Raw genomic sequence first — 19,932 nt, 5'->3', positions numbered from 1 at the left:
TGCCTGGTCAAGGCACATATGGGAGTTGATGCTTCTAGCTCCTCCCTCTGTCTCTCTCTCCCCTCTGTCTCTCTCTCCTCTCTGTCTCTGTCTCTCTCTGTCTCTCGCCCTCTCTCTCTCTCCTCTCTAAAAATGAATAAATAAATAAAAAAAATAAAAAAAATAAATTATTGTAAGAAAATAGTCAAAGAACATGAGCAGAGAGGTCTCACAAAAAAAAGTATATAAATAAGCAACAGGTACATGAACTCCAGCTCTCCATGCTTGTAAACAGATAAATGGAACAATGATAGACCCTTTGACATATTAAATGAAAAGATTTCTCTGGTGGTATAAAGTGGGGAAAAATGAATGCACACACTCTATGAAAATGTAAATTAGTAAATGTTTCTGAAAGCAATTTAGAAACAACCATCAAACTAAAACATACTTTTTGACCTAGACATTTCACTTCTAAGATAACAGATATTTAATGCCTCACTATATTTTTTGTATATTTCAGAAGTGAGAAACAGGCAGAGAGACAGACTCCCACATGTACCTGACCGAAATCCACCCAGCAAGCCCATTAGTGGGTGATGCTCTGACCATCTGGATCATTGCTCATTGCAACTGAAGCCATTCTAGCACCTGAGGTGGAGGCCATGGAGCCATCTTCAGCACCTGGGCCAACTTTGCTCCAATGAGCCTTGGCTGCAGGAGGGGAAGAGAGAGATAGAGAGAAAGGAGAGGGTGAATGGTGGAAAATCAGATGGGTGCTTATCCTGCATGCCCTGGCTGGGAATCAAACCCAGGACTTCCACACACCAGTCCAATGCTCTAGCCAACTGGCTATAGCCAATGTTTCATTATTAGTGGATAACTAATGGATTCAATGTAGGAGTTACAGTATGAGTTGTATATGTTTCAAAATGTACATATATATACTCATTCATAATATATGTATATGTAAATATTTATATATTCAGATAAAGATAAATGAAAAGTTTTGGTAATGAATCCTCAGAATAATGGGCAAAGGAGGGTGGAACCAGATGTGGTGACAGAAAGGAAGATTTTTGCATTTTCATTATGTACTCTAAAAAATGAAAATGTGTAATTTTAATAATAATAATGTTTACATTAAAATATATATAATATTTCACTGGAAGTCCTAGCCACAGCAATCAGAAAAGGGGAAGAAAAAAGGTATCCAAATAGAAAGGGAAGAAGTAAAACTGTCATTATTTGTAAGCAACATAATATCGTAATAGAGAACCCTTTAGACTCCACCAAAAACCTATGGGAACTGATAAATAAATTTAGTAAGGTAGCAGGATACAAAGTAAGTAAATCCAGAAATTTCAGTTACGTTTTTCTATGCTAATAATAAACTATTAGAAAGGGAAACTAAGAAAACAGTTCTATTAACAAAAATATAAAGAAACCTAGGAATAAATTTAACTATGGATGTAAAAGACCTGTACTCAGAAAATAATAAAATACTGAAGAAAAAAATAAAAAAAAAGCTACAAATAAGTGGAAGCATATATCATGTTCATGGATAAGAAGAATTAACATCATTAAAATATCTATACTACCCAAAGCAATCTATAGATTCAATGCAATTTTTATCAAGATACCAGTGCATATTTCACAGAATTAGAAAAAATATTCAAAAATTTAAATAGAATTCCAAATGACCCCAAATAGCGACTACAATATTGAGAAAGAAGAACAGTATTGGAAAAATCACACTACCTGATATCAAACTATAATATAAGACCATGCAATTAAAACCGCATCATATTGGCATAAAAACAGGCATACATATCAATGGAACAGACTAGAGAACCTAGAAATAAACCCACACCTTTATAGTCAATTAATATTTGACAAAGGAGGCAATGGTATATAATGGGTTATAGATAGCCTATTCAATAAATGGTATTGTGGAAATTGGACATACACATGCAAAAACACAAAAAACCCAACAAACTGGGTCTTCTTAAACCATACACAATAATAAACTAAAAATGTTAGGTGCAAAACAATAAAAATTTATTGTAGAAGAAATCATAGTAAAATCTCAGACATGTTTTTTAGCAATATTTTTTTCTGATATATCACCTCCGGTAATGGAAACAAAAGAAAATATAAGCACATAGGACTATACCAAAATAAAGATTTTGCACAACAAAGTAAGCCCTCAACAAAATGGAAAGACAGTCCACTGACTGAGATAACTATTTGCCAATACATCCAATAAGGGCTTAAAATCCAAAATTTATAAGAAACTTAAAAACCTCAACAGTAAAAAAACAAACAATCCAATTAAGAACTGGGCAAAAGACCTTAATAGACACTTCTCCAAAGAGGACATACAGATGGCCAATAACATGAAAAGATACTTAACATCATGAATCATCAGAGAAATGCAAATTAAAACTACCGTGAGATATTACTACACACCTGTCAGAATGGCTATCATCAAAACATTCACAAAAAAGAAATGTCTGTGAGGATATGGAGGAAAGGGAATCCTCATGCACTGTTAGTGGGAATGCAGATTGATGCAGCCACTGTGGAAAGAAGTATGGAGTTACTTGAAAAAATTAAAAATAGAACCACCTATGACCCAGCAATTCTACTTCTGAGAATATATCCACAGAAACCCGAAACACTAATTCAAAATAATTTATACACTTTTATGTTTATTTTAGCATTATTTATACAAGCCAAGATTTGGAAACAGCTTTTGTGTCCATCTGTAGATGAATGGATTAAAAATGGAGCCATTCCCCGCACCCCGCCAAAACACATATGAGAAAGCAATCAATGAACAACTAAGGTGCCGTGCCTGGCCAGGCAGTGGTGCAGTGGATAGAGTGTCAGACTGGAATGTGGAGGACCCAGGTTCGAGACCCCAAGGTTTCCAGCTTGAGCACAGGCTCACCTGGTTTGAGCAAAAGCTCACCAGCTTGGACTCAAAGTCGCTGGCTCAAGCAAGGGGTTCCTCAGTTGGCTGTAGCCTCACGGTCAAGGCACATGTGAGAAATCAATCAATGAACACCTAAGGTGTCACAACAAAAAACTAATGATTGATGCTTCTCATCTCTCTCTGTTCCTGTCTGTCTGTCCCTATCTATCCCTCCCTCTGACTCTCTCTCTGTCTCTGTAAAATAACAAAAACAAACAAACAAACAAACAAAAACAACAAAGGTGCCACAATGAAAGAATTTAAGCTTTTCATCTCTTCCTTCCTATCAATCCCTCTCTCTCTCCCTAATATATATATATATATATATATATATATATATATATATATATATATAAAACATTTCAATTATTAACTAAGTATAACCACACAGACTAAACAGAATAGAAAGCAAGTACCAATAAAAAAGACATTTAGAAATCTCTTATCTTTAAAAGCTTTTATGAGTCAATTCTTATATTTATATTTAATTATGGGGCAAATTATTTTTACATATTATTTATAAGAGAAGCAAACAGGAGGTAACATGGTAAATGAGGACCCAGCCAAAGGAGTCAATATATACCTAAATGAATAACATCCATCAAAATTCTTATGGTTTAGACCAGTGGTAGTCAACCTGGTCCCTACTGCCCACTAGTGGGCGTTCCAGCTTTTATGGTGGGCGGTAGCAGAGCAACCAAAGTATAAATAAAAAGATAGATTTAACTATAGTAAGATGTTTTTTAAACACTTATTCTGCCAAACTTAGCAAAAATCCAACATAAAGCACTTGGTAAGTAATTATTATTATATGCTTTAACTTGGCTGTAACTCTGCTTTATAAATTTTATAAAGTTACTTCCCTACTTTATAAATCACCATTACTGTGGAACTGGTGGGCAGTTAGAAAATTTTACTACTAACAGAGATACAAAAGTGGAAAGTAGGTATAAAAAGGTTGACTACCCTGATTTAGATAATCTTTGATAAAATATGTATAATATTATAATTGATATTTACTGCCTATATGGATATACCTGACTTTCTATTAGAGAAAAATAACTTGATTTTTGAAATCTGTTGAGCCCTTGGATTCAGAAGAAAAAGAATTTTTGTGTGTGTGTGTTTTTCAGCATTGTATTTTTTTACTATGTTGACATTCTTCTTTTATCTATAATGGAAAATAATTAGCAGGTCATAAAATTTACTTAGAGAAACTGATGCATTGTATAAAGTAGAAACATTTTATTTATTTATTTTTATTTTTCTGGAGAAGTAGGGAGGCAGAGAACAGACTCCCATATGCCCCAGACCAGGATCCACCTGGCATGCCCTCTAGGGGGCGATGCTCTGCCCATTGGGGCATTGCTCCATTGCAACCAAGCCATTCTAGCACCTGAAGTGTAGGCCATGGAGCCATCCTCAGCGCCTGGGCCAACTTTGCTCCAATGGAGCCTTGGCTGCAGGAAGGGAAGAGAGAGAGAAAGGAGAGAGGAAAGGTTGGAGAATCAGATGGGTGCTTCTCCTGTGTGCCCTGTCCAGGAATAGAACCTGGGACTTCCACATGCAGGGCCGATGCTCTACCACTGAGCCAACCGGCCAAGGCTAAAGTGGAAACATTTTTAAAACCTTAAACTTAACTTCACCTCCAGCAATCAGTCTATTCTCATTGTGATTTGGGAGTCAGTATTTAGTCATAAGTTCATGTGTTATATATAAAATAGTATTCTTTAAAAAGTTTATAAAGAAAATATAGAACTTTAAAGTTAGCTAGTTATATAGTAAGTATTTTTTTATCATGAAATTTATTTTAATTTCTTGTGTTTACATAGATTCAAGTGTTCCCCAAATACATCCTCCCTACCCCTGTGTTCCCCAGTATATCCCGTTTGTCCCCCTCACCATAACGCCCTCCCCTCTTCCCTCCAAGATTTGCTTTCTGCTTTCATCCCATCCTGTAATCCTATTATTCCCTTTACTCTGTCTGCTTTCCTCTGGATCCTTTGATCCCACCTCTGTTTCTATTCTATTCCTCACCTCATATTGATCCTCGATTCCTCAAATGAGTGAGGTCATATGATATTTTTCTTTTTCTGCCTGGCTTATTTCACTTAACATAATAATTTCCAGGTCCATTCATGTTGTCGCAAAAAGTAACATTTCTTTCTTTTTCATGGCCCCATAGTATTCCATTGTATATATGTGCCAAAGCTTTTTAATCTACTCATCCATCGACAGACACTTGGGCTATTTCCAGATCTTGGCTATTATAAACAATGCTGCCATAAACATGGGGGGTGCATTTCTCCTTTTGAATCATTGATGTGGTGTTCTTGAGATATATTCTGAAAAATGGTATGGCTGGGTCAGAAGGCCATTTCATTTTTAATTTTTTGAGGAATCTACATACTGTTTTCCGCAGTGGCTGCACCAGTCTGCATTCCCACCAGCAGTGCAGAAGGGTTCCCCTTTCTCCACATCCGTGTCAGCACTTATGATGTGTTGTTTTGTTGATGAGCGCCATTCTGACTGGTGTGAAGTGATATCTAATAGTGGTTTTAATTTGCATTTCACTAATGACTAGTGATGTTGAACATTTTTTCATCTATTGGCCATCTGTACATCCTTTTTGCAGAAGTGTCTATTCATAATTTTTCCCATTATTTGATTGGATTGTTTATCTTCCTGGTGTTGAGTTTTACAAGTCCTTTATAAATTTTGGTTATTAACCCCTTATCAGACGTATTTTCAAACATGTTCTCCCAATGTGTGGTTTCCCTTTTTATTTTGTTCATATTGTCTTTAGCTGTACAAAAGCTTTTTAGCTTGATATAGTCCCATTTGTTTATCCTGTCCTTTATTTCTCTTGCTCATGGAGATAAATTAGCAAATATATTGCTGCGAGAGATGTCGAAGAGCTTACTGTCTATGTTTTCTTCTAAGATGCTTATGGTTTCATGGCTGACATTTAAGTCTTTTATTCATTTTGAGTTTATTTTTGTGAATGGTGTAAGTTGGTGGTCTAGTTTTATTTATTTGAAAGTAGCTGTCCAATTTTTCCAACCTCATTTGTTATAGAGACTGTCTTTTTTTCTTTTTTTTTTTTTTAAATATGGAACACTTCACGAATTTGCGTGTCATTCTTGCGCAGGGACCATGCTAATCTTCTCTGTATCGTTCCAATTTTAGTATATGTGCTGCCGAAGCGAGCACGAGACTGTCTTTATTGTATGCTATTATCATCCTTGTCAAATATTAATTGACCATAAAAGTGTGAGTTTATTTCTGGGTACTCTGTTCTGTTCCATTTATCTATATGCCTATTCTTATGCCAGTACCAAGCTGTTTTGAGTACAATGACCTTGCGGTATAACTTGACATCCGGAAGTGTGATACCTCCCACTCAATTCTTTTTCAAGATACCTGAAGCTTTTTGTGTTTTTTGGGTTGTTTTTTTTTTTTTTTTTTTTGGTTCCATATGAATTTTTGTTCTATATCTTTGAAGTATGTCATTGGTACTTTAATAGGAATTGCATTGAATTTATAAATTGCTTTGGGTAATATGGACATTTTAATGATGTTTATTCTTCCTAACTATGAACATGGTATATGTTTCCACTTGTTTTATCTTGCTTGATTTATTTTATTAATGTTTTATAATTTTTCTAGTATAAATCTTTAACCTTCTTGGTTAAATTTACTCCTAGGTACTTTGTTTTTTTTGTTGTTGTTACAATAATAAGGAGATTGTTTTCTTAATTTCTCTTTCGAAAAGATCATTTGTTGGTGTATAGAAATGCCTCTGATTTCTGAGTATTACTTGTATATCCTGCCACCTTGCTCAATTCATTTATCAGGTCCAGTAGTTTTTTGAACTGTGACTTTAGGGTTTTCTATGTACAGTATCATATCATCAGCAAATAATGATAGTTTTACTTCTTCTTTTCCAGTTTGGATGCCTTTTATTTCTTCTTCTTGTCTATTGCTCTGGCTAGGACTTCCAGAACTATGTTGAATAAGAGTGGTGAAAGGGGGCATCCCTGCCTTGTTCCTAATCTTAAGGGTATTGCTTTTAACTTTTGCCTGTCGAGAATGATGTTGGCTATGTGTTTTTCATAGATGGCCTTTATCATGTTGAGGTATGTTCCCTGTATTCCCACTTTGTAGAGAGTTTTTATCATAAATGGGTGCTATATTTTATCGAATGCTTTTTCTGCATCTATTGATATTATCTTGTGGTTTTTATACTCCCGTTTGTTTATGTTATGAATCACATTGATTGATTTGTGAATATTGTACCAGCCTTGCCTCCCCAGAATAAATCCCACTTGATCATGATGTATGATTTTTTTCATGTATTGCTAGATCTGGTTTGCTAATATTTTTGTTGAGAATTTTAGTATCTAAATTCACCAGGGATATTGGCCTATAGTTTTCTTTCCTTGTGTTGTCTTTGCCTGGTTTTGGAATAAGAATTATGCTCACCTCATAATAGGAGCTTGGAAGTTTTCCCTCCTTTTGCATTTTTTGAAATCGCTTGAGAAGGATAGGAGTTAGTTCTTTTTTGAATGTTTGGTAGAATTCGCCTGTGAAGCCATCTGATCCAGGGCTTTTGTTTGTTGGAAGTTTTTTGATAACTATTTTGATCTCATTTGTTGTAATTGGTCTATTTAGGTTTTTTGATTCTTCCAGATTGATATTTGAAAGATTATATTTTTCAAGGAATTTGTCAATTTCACCTAGGTTATATAATTTTTGGCATACAGTTTTTCATAGTATTTTCTTATAATCCTTTGTATTTCTGCTGTTTGTTGTTACTTCTCCACCCTCATTTCTAATTTTATTTATTTGCGTTTTTTCTCTTTTTTTTCTTGGCGAGCATGGCTAAGGGTTCATCGATCTTGTTTACCTTTGCAAAGAACCAGCTCTTGGTTTCAGTGATCTTCTCTATTGCTTTTTTAGTCTCTATGTCAATTATTTCTGCTCTACTCTTTATTATTTTCTTCCTTTTACTTCCTCTGGGCTTTACTTGCTGTTCTTTTTCTAGTTCTTTTAGTTGCAGGGTTAAGTTATTTATTTGAGCTTTTTCTAGCTTCTTAAGATATGCCTGTAATGCTTTGTAGTAAGCATTCTTTATACTAATCACTATTACTCTTACATGAAATAAATAATTGCTAGCTACACTTTAAAATATATTTATTTAACTATATTTTTATCATACACTATCTTAAGTCAGCACAGTGTGTGTCTGTATAATGTGTTTATAAAACTAAAAAACAAGATCATATTTACATCTCTTTCCAAATTAAATGTTTTAAAGTCAGCAAAGTTTTTCTGGCCACTTTTCCAGTAACAAAAAGTAGTTCATATATTAGTGAGCATGGTGTAAACTGAGTAATTAATGTGCAATACACACTACTGCATATGCAAAATAAAAATGTACTAATTGTTGAGAAACTAGTCAATTTAGCAATGCATAAATTATCAGTATAATAAGTATTAAGTTAAAATGAGATCTAGAAAGAGCAAGATATAACAATGAATTGATTTTTACCATTCTGATAGTCTGTTTTTATCAATTTTCTAATCTATTGAACTTTTTGAAATCAACAGAGCTTATTTTATACTGGTGAATATTATTCTAATATATATATATAGAATCTATATATATATAGATAATAATATATATATATTCTAATATATATATATTAGAAAGAGAGAAAGAGAGAGAGGGACTGACAGACAGGAAGGGAGAGAGATGAGAAGCATTAATTGTTTATTGCAGCACCTTAATTGTTCATTGATTGTTTTCTCTTATGTTCCTTGACTGAGGTGGAGTGCTACAGTTTAACCCGTGGCTTCTTGCTCAAGCCAGCAACTTTGGGCTTCAAGTCAGCGACCTTTGGGCTCAAGCCAGTGACCATGGAGTCCTGTCTATAATCCTATGCTCAAGCTAGCAACCCCTCACTCAAGTCGGCAGCCTCAGGGTTTCAAACCTGAGTCTTCAGCATCCCAGGTTGATAGTCTATCCATGGCACCACTACCTGGTCAGGCTTTTCTTATAATCTTGAGCAATTAAAATCAGTAGCTGGGAATTTAGAGTAAAAAATAACAAACAGAAATAAAATCATTATAATCTACAATCACTTAAAAATAACCCCCAACCCAACATAACAAATGCTTTTGTAAAAAGAAAGAAAAATGTTATGTTTCCATGTGGTCTGTATTAGATCCAACAAGAACACCAGCCAGTAAGAAGCTGGTATAATGTAAGAGGCTTTTCTCCACTTGGAAGAAAGCTTACCTTGACCTGCTTTCTCCAACCCCAGTGACCCAGAAATGCCCTCTACTTCAGTTTCCACAAAAAACAAATGAACAAAAATAAACAGTTGATTCAAACTATATGGTAAGAGAAGCGTAAGTTTGTACAGATACTATAGTCTTGTGGTTCTTTTCTTTTTAGTTTTTTCTCCTTTGAAAAAGCAGAATAGTCAACAAACTAAAGAATAAGAGTAGCACATGCACACAATAATACACAAACACACATGTGCACATGTATACCCACACTCCTCTTTTACCCAAATTGATAACATCATGTCAGTGACACTAATGAGATAATGACAGGGAAATGCAACTTTCTTTTTTTGCTGCTGATGTAGTTGATAAGAGAAATTTTAAATTATGCTTGTTTTTTTAAAATAAAATTATAAAATATGTTTCAGTTTTAAAAAAAATTCTGGAAGGTTATTTCACTTTTTAATAACATTTTAAAAATTCATCCCATGTGCAAAATTATTGATATTGATAGATGTAGAATCCTGTATTTTAATTATTTGCCATTCATTTAGAGTGCACATAAAAATTAGCCTAAGATACTTATGTTAAATAGCCATTTTAACGTATTTATTTCAATCTCAAGGAGATATGTAATTAGCAGTTTATACAATGTAAAAAACAATTGGCACTAATTGTGACCAAGAGTAAAAGTATTTCTCTGATAATTTAAGTTACCTGATAAGTTGAAAAAAATGGTGAGGGAATCTATATCTGTTTGAATTTCTCCTTTATGCAATAAATACATTGTGATAGTGCCTTTGCAAATACTATCTAAATTTATTTCTTACAATACCTTATAAACAGTTTTTTATCTCTATTTTTAAGATGAAGTGATCAAATGCAGAGAGATTAAGTATAAAATCAGAAATATGACTTGTAGCCTGACCAGGAGGTGGCACAATGGCTAGAGCATCGGACTAGGATGCAGAGGACCCAGGTTCGAGACCCTGAGGTCGCCAGTTTGAGCACGGGCTCATCTGGTTTGAGCAAGGCTCACCAGCTTGAGCCCAAGGTCACTAGCTTGAGCAAGGGGTCACTTGGTCTGCTATAGCCACCCCCCATCAAGGCACATATGAGAAAGCAATCAGTGAACTCCTAAGGTGCCACAACAAAGAATTGATGCTTCTCATCTCTCTCCCTTCCTGTCTGTATGTCACTCTCTCTTTCTTTCTCTGTCACAAAAAAATACAGAAATATGAGTTGTAGCCCACACTTTTCTTTACCCACAAATATAATCAGTCATCAAACTCTTATGAAAATTTCCTTCTTAGCATCTTTTAATTAAAACATTTTTTTCTAAATTTTCTCTATTACTGTGTTTGACTTTCATTACCTCTTGTGTGCATCCCTGAAATAATCCTCAGTAAATTCAGTAGACCTTCCCCACTGCCTCTCTTTGTCTACAGCAGTTGTAGTCAACTTGATTCCTACCGCCCACTAGTGAGTGTTCCAGCTTTCATGGTGGGCGGTAGTGGAGCAACCAAAGTATAAATGAAAAGATAGATTTAACAATAGTAAGTTGTTTTATAAAGATTTATTCTGCCAAACTTAGCGAAAATCCAATATAAAGTACTTGGTAAGTAATTATTATTATATGCTTTAACTTGCTGTAACTCTGCTTTATAAATTTTATAAAGTAAAGTTACTTCCTTACTTTATAAATCACCATTACTGTGGAACCAGTGGGTGAGGTTAGAAAATTTTACTACTAACAGAGAGACAAAAGTGGGCGGTAGGTATAAAAAGTTTGACTACCCCTGGTCTACAGTGTAAAACTAATCATATGAATCTGTTGCTTAATATCCGTCAGTGTCTGAATTTTTTATAGGATGTAGCCTGGAACTCCTGGCAAATTCTACAATATTCTCTGTAATCCTGATCCTGCTCAATACTCAAGGTTTATTTTCACAGCACTCTCATTCTATTTCTCTCCCAGATTTCTCAACCATTCTAAGATAATTGCTGTTCTGAATCTATTTTCTACTGCTTTACCTCTGAATATTTTTCTTACCTGTCTCCCTCTGACTTCAGGTTTACACCTCCTGAGTCCCAATTTCTATTGAGTTGTCTTATATATGGTAGTGATAATGTCAATTCTACAGGAAGCATGTTCTCACTTGCTATTTCTAGTCTGTGAACTTGCCTACATGTAACTTGTCATCTCCTGACACATATTTCTACTGAGGCCATCGAACTTTTGTGCAACAACCATGGTCATCTCTGACTATACAACAGTGATTTTCTCCCATATGGGGACAATGTTATATATTGTATGCAACTCTAGTAACCAGTACAGTTCTTGTGACATAGCAGACAATATTGTTTTGGTTTTAAAATAATATTTTTAGAGGATAGGAATAGTGGTACATTAGGTCAAGGAAAGGGCTGTGTAATCACCAACAACCCAGAAAAGAATGAATTAGGAGTCAATTTAGGCTATCTGAAAAGTTATAAATTATAGACCTTCTTTTAGAGTTCTGTAAATAATGTAAGTGAGCTGATTGTTCCATAATCTCTTGTGCATGTGTTTGTGTGTGTTGCAGGATTCAAATTTCCAGTCCACTAAAGCTGACTTGATTATTTTGAATCAGGACTGTGCAACTGACTCAATAACAGGTTCACATGGCTAAATGTGACTAACATCTGCCATTCACAACGGCACGTTGTAAGCAGCCAGACCTAGAGTATTCAATTACTTTTATCTAACTCCATAGCAGTTAACAGAAAAAGGGAGCAAGACATGTCACAAAATTTATCAGCAGAAAAACACTAAATCCTGAAGTATAAATCCACTGAAGCTTCTGAGACTTGAAGAGCCATAACAACTAGAGACAGTCCATCAATAAGATGTTTAAAATACTTTCAAAATTTCTGGATCCTAAATTATACACTTAAATGTAGTGACTACAACTATGGAAAACTTGTAATTTCAAAAGAAAGTAATGACAATAAGGTTAATATTATCATTGCAAAAATAGTCTTTCTCCAGAGCAATATGACAATAGATATATTAGTTCTTCAGTCAAACATATTATAGGTTGATATTTTCCATTGTTTTTTATTGAAATAAATAACATTGCTTTCCATTATTTTTAATCCAGAAAATGTGAAGTTGTTTTTGATATCCTATTCTCTCTCCCTGATTTTATATTTCATTTCTCACCTGATGCTAACAATTATGCCTGTATAATGATTCTATATACGTCTGCTTTTCCCACCTCCACGGCAATATTCTACTTCAAATTACCATTACTTTTTATCTACACTAGTGAATTAGACTCCTAACTTAAAAACTTACTGGGTTAAATGCATCCACTTTGCCATTATCCCTATTTATATTTGTTTTTCACATTACATCTAGAAGGCACTTTTAAAAACACACATCTAAGCGGGTTCCTAATCCATCTGTAACCTTTCAGTGGAGTTCCTTATCCTCTAGAATAAAAACAACATCCTGTAGTTTAGTCTGCCAGTTTCCTATTTCAAACTTCATCTAAAAGTTTTATTCTGGCCCTACCTAATAAAACTGGTCTGGTTAATTGCACTTTGTTGTTGGACACCTCTCATTTTTGTTGGTATAGTTATCGGCATCTGGAATTCTCTCTAATCACTGTTTCATTTAATTTCTAAGTATCCTTTATAGACTCTGCTCAAATTAACTTCCTTAGTGAGTACTTCCTTGATCTCCCTACTAAGTCAAATTCTTATATGTATTCTTACTCAATACTGTGATTCTTAACATCATGCTATCCTCCCAAGAATTTGTCACAGAACCAAGTTTACTCTTGGACATGTCATTATTAGATTACTAGTTCTATACTACACTTTGTGGTCTGTAAAGGCAAGGGTATATGCATATGTTTCTGTTCTTTAAGTGCCTAGCACATAACAATAAATATTTGTTGAATGTATGTGTAAATTAATGACATTCACTAAAATGTTACAGTTCTCAGGGTAGCAGTATTTTACTTTATATTTTGTGGTTAGTATATATTTTTATTATTTGAATTTTAAAAATAAAAACAAAGCTAAATTAGTTTATTTAAAATGATGTGAATATGTCATTTTCCTTCCTTATGTTCTTTTATGTAATATATGTTCACAATAATATTTCTACTTTTTGTATCTATTAAAAACAGTTATAGATTGATAATGATACATTTTAATCTGATCTTCATTTAAAGAGTAGGTAAACTTTGGATGATTTAACCAAAGAAAATATAAATCTTCCATTCAACAATTATTCAAACTAGTCTAGGAGCACAATCTTATGGGTTACATGGAAAAGAAATACCACTTTGTTCTGTCAATAAAGTTAATAATTCCCTAATTCTCACCCTAACCAAGACTGCAAGTTTCTCTGTCAAAGATCGGAAATCTTTACCCACAAAGATCCAGGAGAACTCCAGACTCTAAATCGGTAGTCAATAAATAATTTATTTTTCTTTCTGCATCCACACTGCCTTAGTTGCTTTAGATTACTTATCTGGCATTTCTGCAGCAACCTTTTGTCCCAGTTCACTGAACCATAATATTTAAATGTTTCTGTATAGCATTTATTTATGCTTGCCTTGGCTTTTACAGCATACGAGAATTCAGTACAACCAGAAAAGTGCCTGGTGAATTGAAAATTAAAGTCTTTATGTTAGATTCTCGTGCTGAATATTTACATGTGGATTTATATACAGTTATGAAAAGAACTAAGTGGAAAGTGAGAGTTCTTTAAACTTTTAAGTAACAGGAAATATCTAAACTCAGCAAAGAAATAAGTAACACAATGTATTTAATACATTCTAAATAACTACTTTTTAATAAACTGTTATATTTATTTTTATTTCCTTTTTACCCTTCTCAACTCCTGCCAGTGATGCTAATGAGAACTCCTATGCTTTATGCTCAATTCAAATGTTTACACATAAAAAATAAGAAATTCCTTATTGGAAGATCGAAGAAAATGATGTGAAGATATTACTTTCTTTTCTCCTGCCATTTTGCTTTTCTTTTCTGGTACCTATAGTAGCTTTAGAAAAAAATTTACTCGAATGTATTTCCCTATGAATTAGCTTGGGATGAGTATTTTGTTACTAGAAATAAAGAAGAAATATGTTCAACATGTGACAACTTTGGCTCTTTATAATACATTTCTTTTGTTCTGTACCTTATACAACTCACAGTATGAGGATTTAGAGCTTAGATATTGGAGAGAATGAATAGAAAATAGTCTGTAATGAGGCTGTCAACCATGGGACTATGAAAACCCAGGTTACATCATGTGAGATCACCCTTAGAATAACTGACATAATGAAGGAGTTTGTTTCTTGTTTTATTTTAGGAACAGGATACAGCAGGCAAAGAAGAGGACACCAGATAGAGAAAAAGTTTTACCTTACAATAAAATGAATTGTTTACTATGCAGTAGACATGTATAGAAAACATAATTGTTGGTAGTCATTATTTTATTTTAAATAAAGCAACTCTGTTTTTACAGAACTTTTATTGGTTAGGGTGTCCAGCCTAGCTCATATTACCTTCCATAAAATTAAACAAAAGGAATTAAATTATATATGGTAGAATTTATTTAATAAAGCAAGTCTGTATTTGAAATATCATCTCTTCCTAAATTATAGTTATTATCAACATAGATTTAGCAGATATTAAATATGGATTATTTTTAATAAGTTACTTAATTTTCATCATTAGCTGAGGCCACCAGTCTGATCTGAGATACCAAAAACTAAATGGTTATTTTAATAATAAGTGTGGAGAATAAAATGTTAAACATTATTTTAAAATATGCTAAGGACTAGTATACTACTTAGAGAAGTAATGGTATTTATTCTAGGAAAGCTTTATTCCCATTTACATGACAAGACTTTGTAAAAAGGAAGAATATGACTCTTTATGTAAAAGAGAAAATTCAGAAAATCACTAAAAAGCTACATATTTTGAAAAATGAAAGTGAATTATTTAATAATTTATAATGCTATCACCCACATTTTCAAGTTGTGTGGGTTTTCTGCCTTTATTATAATAAAAATATTATATGTTTAATGTAGTAATAATGAAAAAAAATTAAGTCATACTTTCCAGTTGCTACTTTTTTCAGGGACATTGGTATTTTAAAAACTGGCATATATCGTTTTTATTGAACTTTAAAAACTTGAGTACTAATATAATAGTCTCTTACCTTCTCTCCTTGTTGCAAAACCCTGCCTCTTCCACTCCATCATTTATATGCTCTGAGATCAATCTTCTACATAAATCTGATTAAGTCACAATCCCACTAAAGACCATTCAGTTACCTCTCTCTGCTCACACAATAAATCCTAATGAAGTCCAAGACACTCATTCATGATCTGGCCATAATCAACTCTTCTCTCCTTTTTCCTTCACATTATGTTCCAGAAGTATCAAACTATATGCAGTTACCTACATTCCTTCATACTTTCATATTTTTTCTCCTTGTTATACGTGAAATAGCTTTCCTTCCTTTGTACTGTGAAGTCTTTCTCATCTTTCAAAGCCTGCAATATTCAGCTAACGACACTCCTTTCAAACATTTGTACCTTTTGGTTCCTCCCTTAATTCTGATGTGAACTCAAGAATACCTACTATAACCTCTCTGCTTACTACTCAAGTACGTTGGGCTTACTCATATTTCTGTTCTTACCCCACTGTATTTGAAATATTGATAAGTTATTGCCTACATTATAAGCCTTTGAAAAGAGAAATCATTTTTATTTTTGCATCCCTAGTATCTACCAAACATACTTCTTAAACATATATTTAGGAAGAATAGTTTATAAACAGCAGAATAGATGCAGAGTTAGACTCAACAAATGTTAATTTGTTATCTTTTTTGAATTCATACTATTATGTGCTAGGGGTTTAAAAGTTTAAAAGTTAGACAAAGGACAGGCAGTCATTAATTTGCACAAAAAACCTGTATTCTTTGAAGATTTTGGACTTTTTTTCGTCATAACTCCTTTTCTTTGAAGCCCTGGTGAGCCAAAGATAAAGAATTTGTGTTCTTAGAACTGAAAGAAATGACAAAAACTTTAAAAATTAAACAAAGCAATCAGTGCCCCTATTCAATAAATCCAGTGTTAAAAATATAGAATAGAGTAATTCTCCAAAATCTCCTTGAGAACAGAAAATTTATTATCCTACATGCCATAGCAACAAGTATAAAATGGTAAGCTGCATTCTTTGGTCTGGTTCACTCTTGACTGTACTTTAACCTCATGTGTCAGGTGGCTAATTGGGTAAGGTTCACTCACTATATTCTTAAAGCTTCTAATTACGCAACTTTGGAGAGGACCCAAGAAGGCAGTGGAATAAGTGGTAGTTATACTTCTCTTCCCAGGACCAAACTGGAATTACAACTAAAATGTAGATTAATTAGCCCAAATAAGCAACTAAAGACTAGTTGAAGAGAGTCTTATAACCAAGGATTTACAGAAGAAGCCACATTGAGACAGGTAGGAAGGGTGGAGACAGAAATAGGGCTGGCCCAGCATCCACATGCAGTGGCTGAGAATCCACAGGGGCATCTCAGCTGTGAAGGTTCCCCCTGAGGAGCACCAGAGCACCAGAACAGGGAAGGGACACCAACCTAATATCTGGCTGTAAAAGTCATTGGCGATTCTGACAGCCAGGGATAGATGGGTGTCGGCTAGAAATCCAGGTGCCCTGTAAAAGGGCCAATGCGCAAAATGTCCTTCACAGACACTCACCTTCGGCTTCAGTGCCAGTGAGGAAGGGCACAGTGGGCTCTAATTGTGTAAGGAGAGACTATGCTTTCTGGCTCCAAACAGAGAGCTGAAGGAACAGCCGCCAGGGATCCTGAGCTGAGTCCCTCTCCATACTATCCACAGACGCTGTTTTTATTGGGTGGAGAACTTCACTCCTCTTAGGACAGGGGTCCCCAAACTTTTTACACAGGGGGCCAGTTCACTGTCTCTCAGACCGTTGGAGGGCCAGACTATAAAAAAAAACTATGAACAAATCCCTATGCATACTGCACATATCTTATTTTAAAGTAAAAAAACAAAATGGGAACAAATACAATATTTAAAATAAAGAACAAGTAAATTTAAATTAACAAACTGACAGTATTTCAGTGGGAACTATACTTCTCTCACTGACCACCAATGAAAGAGATGCCCCTTCTGGAAGTGTGGCGGGGGCTGGATAAATGTCCTCAGGGGGCCTCATGCGGCCAGAAGCCGTAGTTTGGGGACCCCTGTCTTAGGACATCAGCCTGGAGGAATGCACAGTCTCACCCAGTTCAAGTGATCTTGCAAACAGAAAATCAACAAGGAAACAATAGATTTAAACAATGCATTAGATCTGATTGATTTCATTGATATCTTCAGAGCATTTTACCCCAAAGCAGCTGTGTTTTCTAGTTCCGTAAGATGATCATTTAAATTGAAGTTATAATGGCATCTTTATTTCTTGTTTGGAATTTGAGTTTATATTTTTGTGTAGCTATATTTTTCATCTATTAATTAAATTAAAATTAAAGTTTATCAAATTAAAATTAAAGCTCAAAAACTACTCATTAGTGAGAGACCATTAAAGCTTTCTGTAGTATTTGGACAGATAAATCATACGGTAGTACCTTCATCAATTGGGTGTATTTATAACTGTAGATACTTCCTATAAAACTATAGTAAACACAAAAAGATACCAAACCCAAAATGCTTCTATTTTTTTCCTTAATTTTAGTCATTCAGTTTCTATGATCAGATGGCTTTCAGAACATATTAATTAGGCCTCTATAAAAGCAAGTGAAACTTCTAAAGAAATAGTCTTATTGGAGTCATTTAGAGTATAGGACAAGTATGAATGAAATATTCATCAATATGGGTCAGTCCTCAGAAATTAGTATTGTAAGGACAGTATAACATGTCATATTTTCTATGTCATTGTCATTACTTATTATAAAATTTTTATTTTAAGAAGGGACTTTATTCTTTATTTGCATCAGAAAGACCTTATCTATCTATTAGTAAAATGTTATAATAATGATAGAAGGTTGAAAATAGAAAGTGAGAAGACTAATTGATGAAGCAGGAAATAAAGGGCCAAATGTGACTTTGTGGGTCAACTTATAATTAAAAAAAAGCAAAGTTTGTTTAGGGAGACTTCCAAATGTTGGTATATCTTAGAAGTTTTGATTATTGTTCAAGTACCTACAAATTACAATGGCCACTATTACCAGGAACTTTTAATGTGCACATGAAAAAATAGCTAAATATATAAGGCTGCAGTTGATGTGACAAATACTTTTTTGAGATAAATAGTGTAGGAGTTTTGGGTAAGCAGAATTCACTTTAAATTAGAATAAAATGAAACCATTTAAAGATGGATAAACTTTCATAAGGTTATAGTAGGTATTCTTGAGTTCGCATCAGAATTAAGGGAGGAACCAAAAGGTACAAATGTTTGAAAGAATTCTAAACCTGTTAGAGTGGAATATTGGGTTCACTTTAAGGCAGCCAAAAGAAAAATGTGATTTGAGTAAAGTCAATAGAACTTGAGCATAAATTTCTGATCATAAACACAATGATTGGTTTAGTACAATTGTTTCTGCTTTTTTTTTAGAGATTGATTTCTAATTTGATTATTCTGAAAGGTGTGTGTGTGCGCATGCACACACACACATACACACACACAGACAAGAAAAAAATAAATTAACCTTAACATATTAAAGCAGGAATACTTTTAAAGGGCATTATATACTTCTATGTTTTAATGTTTTTGTAATATAAATAACATTTTTCCTTTGAAGTAAAGACATTCAGCTCTTTAGATTTCCAAGAGAGACCAGAACATTGATCTCTTCAGATATATCCCCAGATCAGGGTTTAAACCCGCAATCTCTGTGCATCGTGCAATGCTCTAACCAACCGAGCTTTCTGGCCAGGGTCAGATTTTTTTTTTTTAAATGAACAGTGAGGCAACATCAGAGCTTGCCAGTCTGCTAATACTCTGTTCTTGCTGTGCCAATAACTTGATTTAGTAATAAGAGGAACAAAAATATATAGAATAAAAGATATGTGGTAAAGAATAAAAGAAACCATAGTGTGATTTTGTATCAAATAATACAAAATGGGCTCTTCCCACTAACATGTATAAGACTGTGGGGACCAAGACCAGCCAGCCACTGTGTGGTCTCCTTTGATACTTAAAACTGCCCAAAATACCTCACTCAGTTCATTAGATGACTTCATTGCAGAAATCATGCTTTTTACTGAAATATGAAAGCAGAGAAATCCGGAATTGGCTCTTCAAAGAGACCTATGGTTTATGCAAGAATAACTCAGAAAGGACTGTGGTGGTTTCTGGGTTGCTTGTGGCTTCAGCAACAGCGATGCAGGATAGTCTGGGGGTGTATCTCCCTAGATTAGAACTCATCAACAAGAGAGAAACTTGAGCAAATTTCTTTCAAATTCTGGTCATTGACTCTTACAGATATCATGATACTTTAGGCAAATCAATGAACACTTATTCACCAACTACTATAGACAAGTCATGTCATCTTATGTGATAAAATGTAAATCTATGTTTGTTATTGTTTCTTCACAACAGACATCTACGTATAGACATCATGGTTGTCACCTTTCCAT

At 34.0% G+C, this 19,932-nt stretch overlaps 1 protein-coding gene and 1 non-coding gene across 3 annotated transcripts in view; one reads left to right on the top strand and one right to left on the bottom strand.

The window, feature by feature from the left end:
* Nucleotides 1-19,932, top strand: part of CNTN5 (contactin 5) — a 1,332,234-nt gene that overhangs the window by 485,575 nt on the left and 826,727 nt on the right. The gene's annotated exons all lie outside the window — the stretch shown is intronic.
* Nucleotides 6,066-6,172, bottom strand: LOC136321592 (U6 spliceosomal RNA). Its single transcript, XR_010728740.1, has one exon. It is a non-coding gene; the product is annotated as a U6 spliceosomal RNA (small nuclear RNA).

This window comes from Saccopteryx bilineata, chromosome 1, assembly GCF_036850765.1.
Source record: "Saccopteryx bilineata isolate mSacBil1 chromosome 1, mSacBil1_pri_phased_curated, whole genome shotgun sequence".
NCBI classification, from domain to species: Eukaryota; Metazoa; Chordata; class Mammalia; order Chiroptera; family Emballonuridae; genus Saccopteryx; species Saccopteryx bilineata.
The sequence above is the reverse complement of the archived record's forward strand: the minus strand, read 5'-3'. Positions and strand labels throughout refer to the sequence as shown.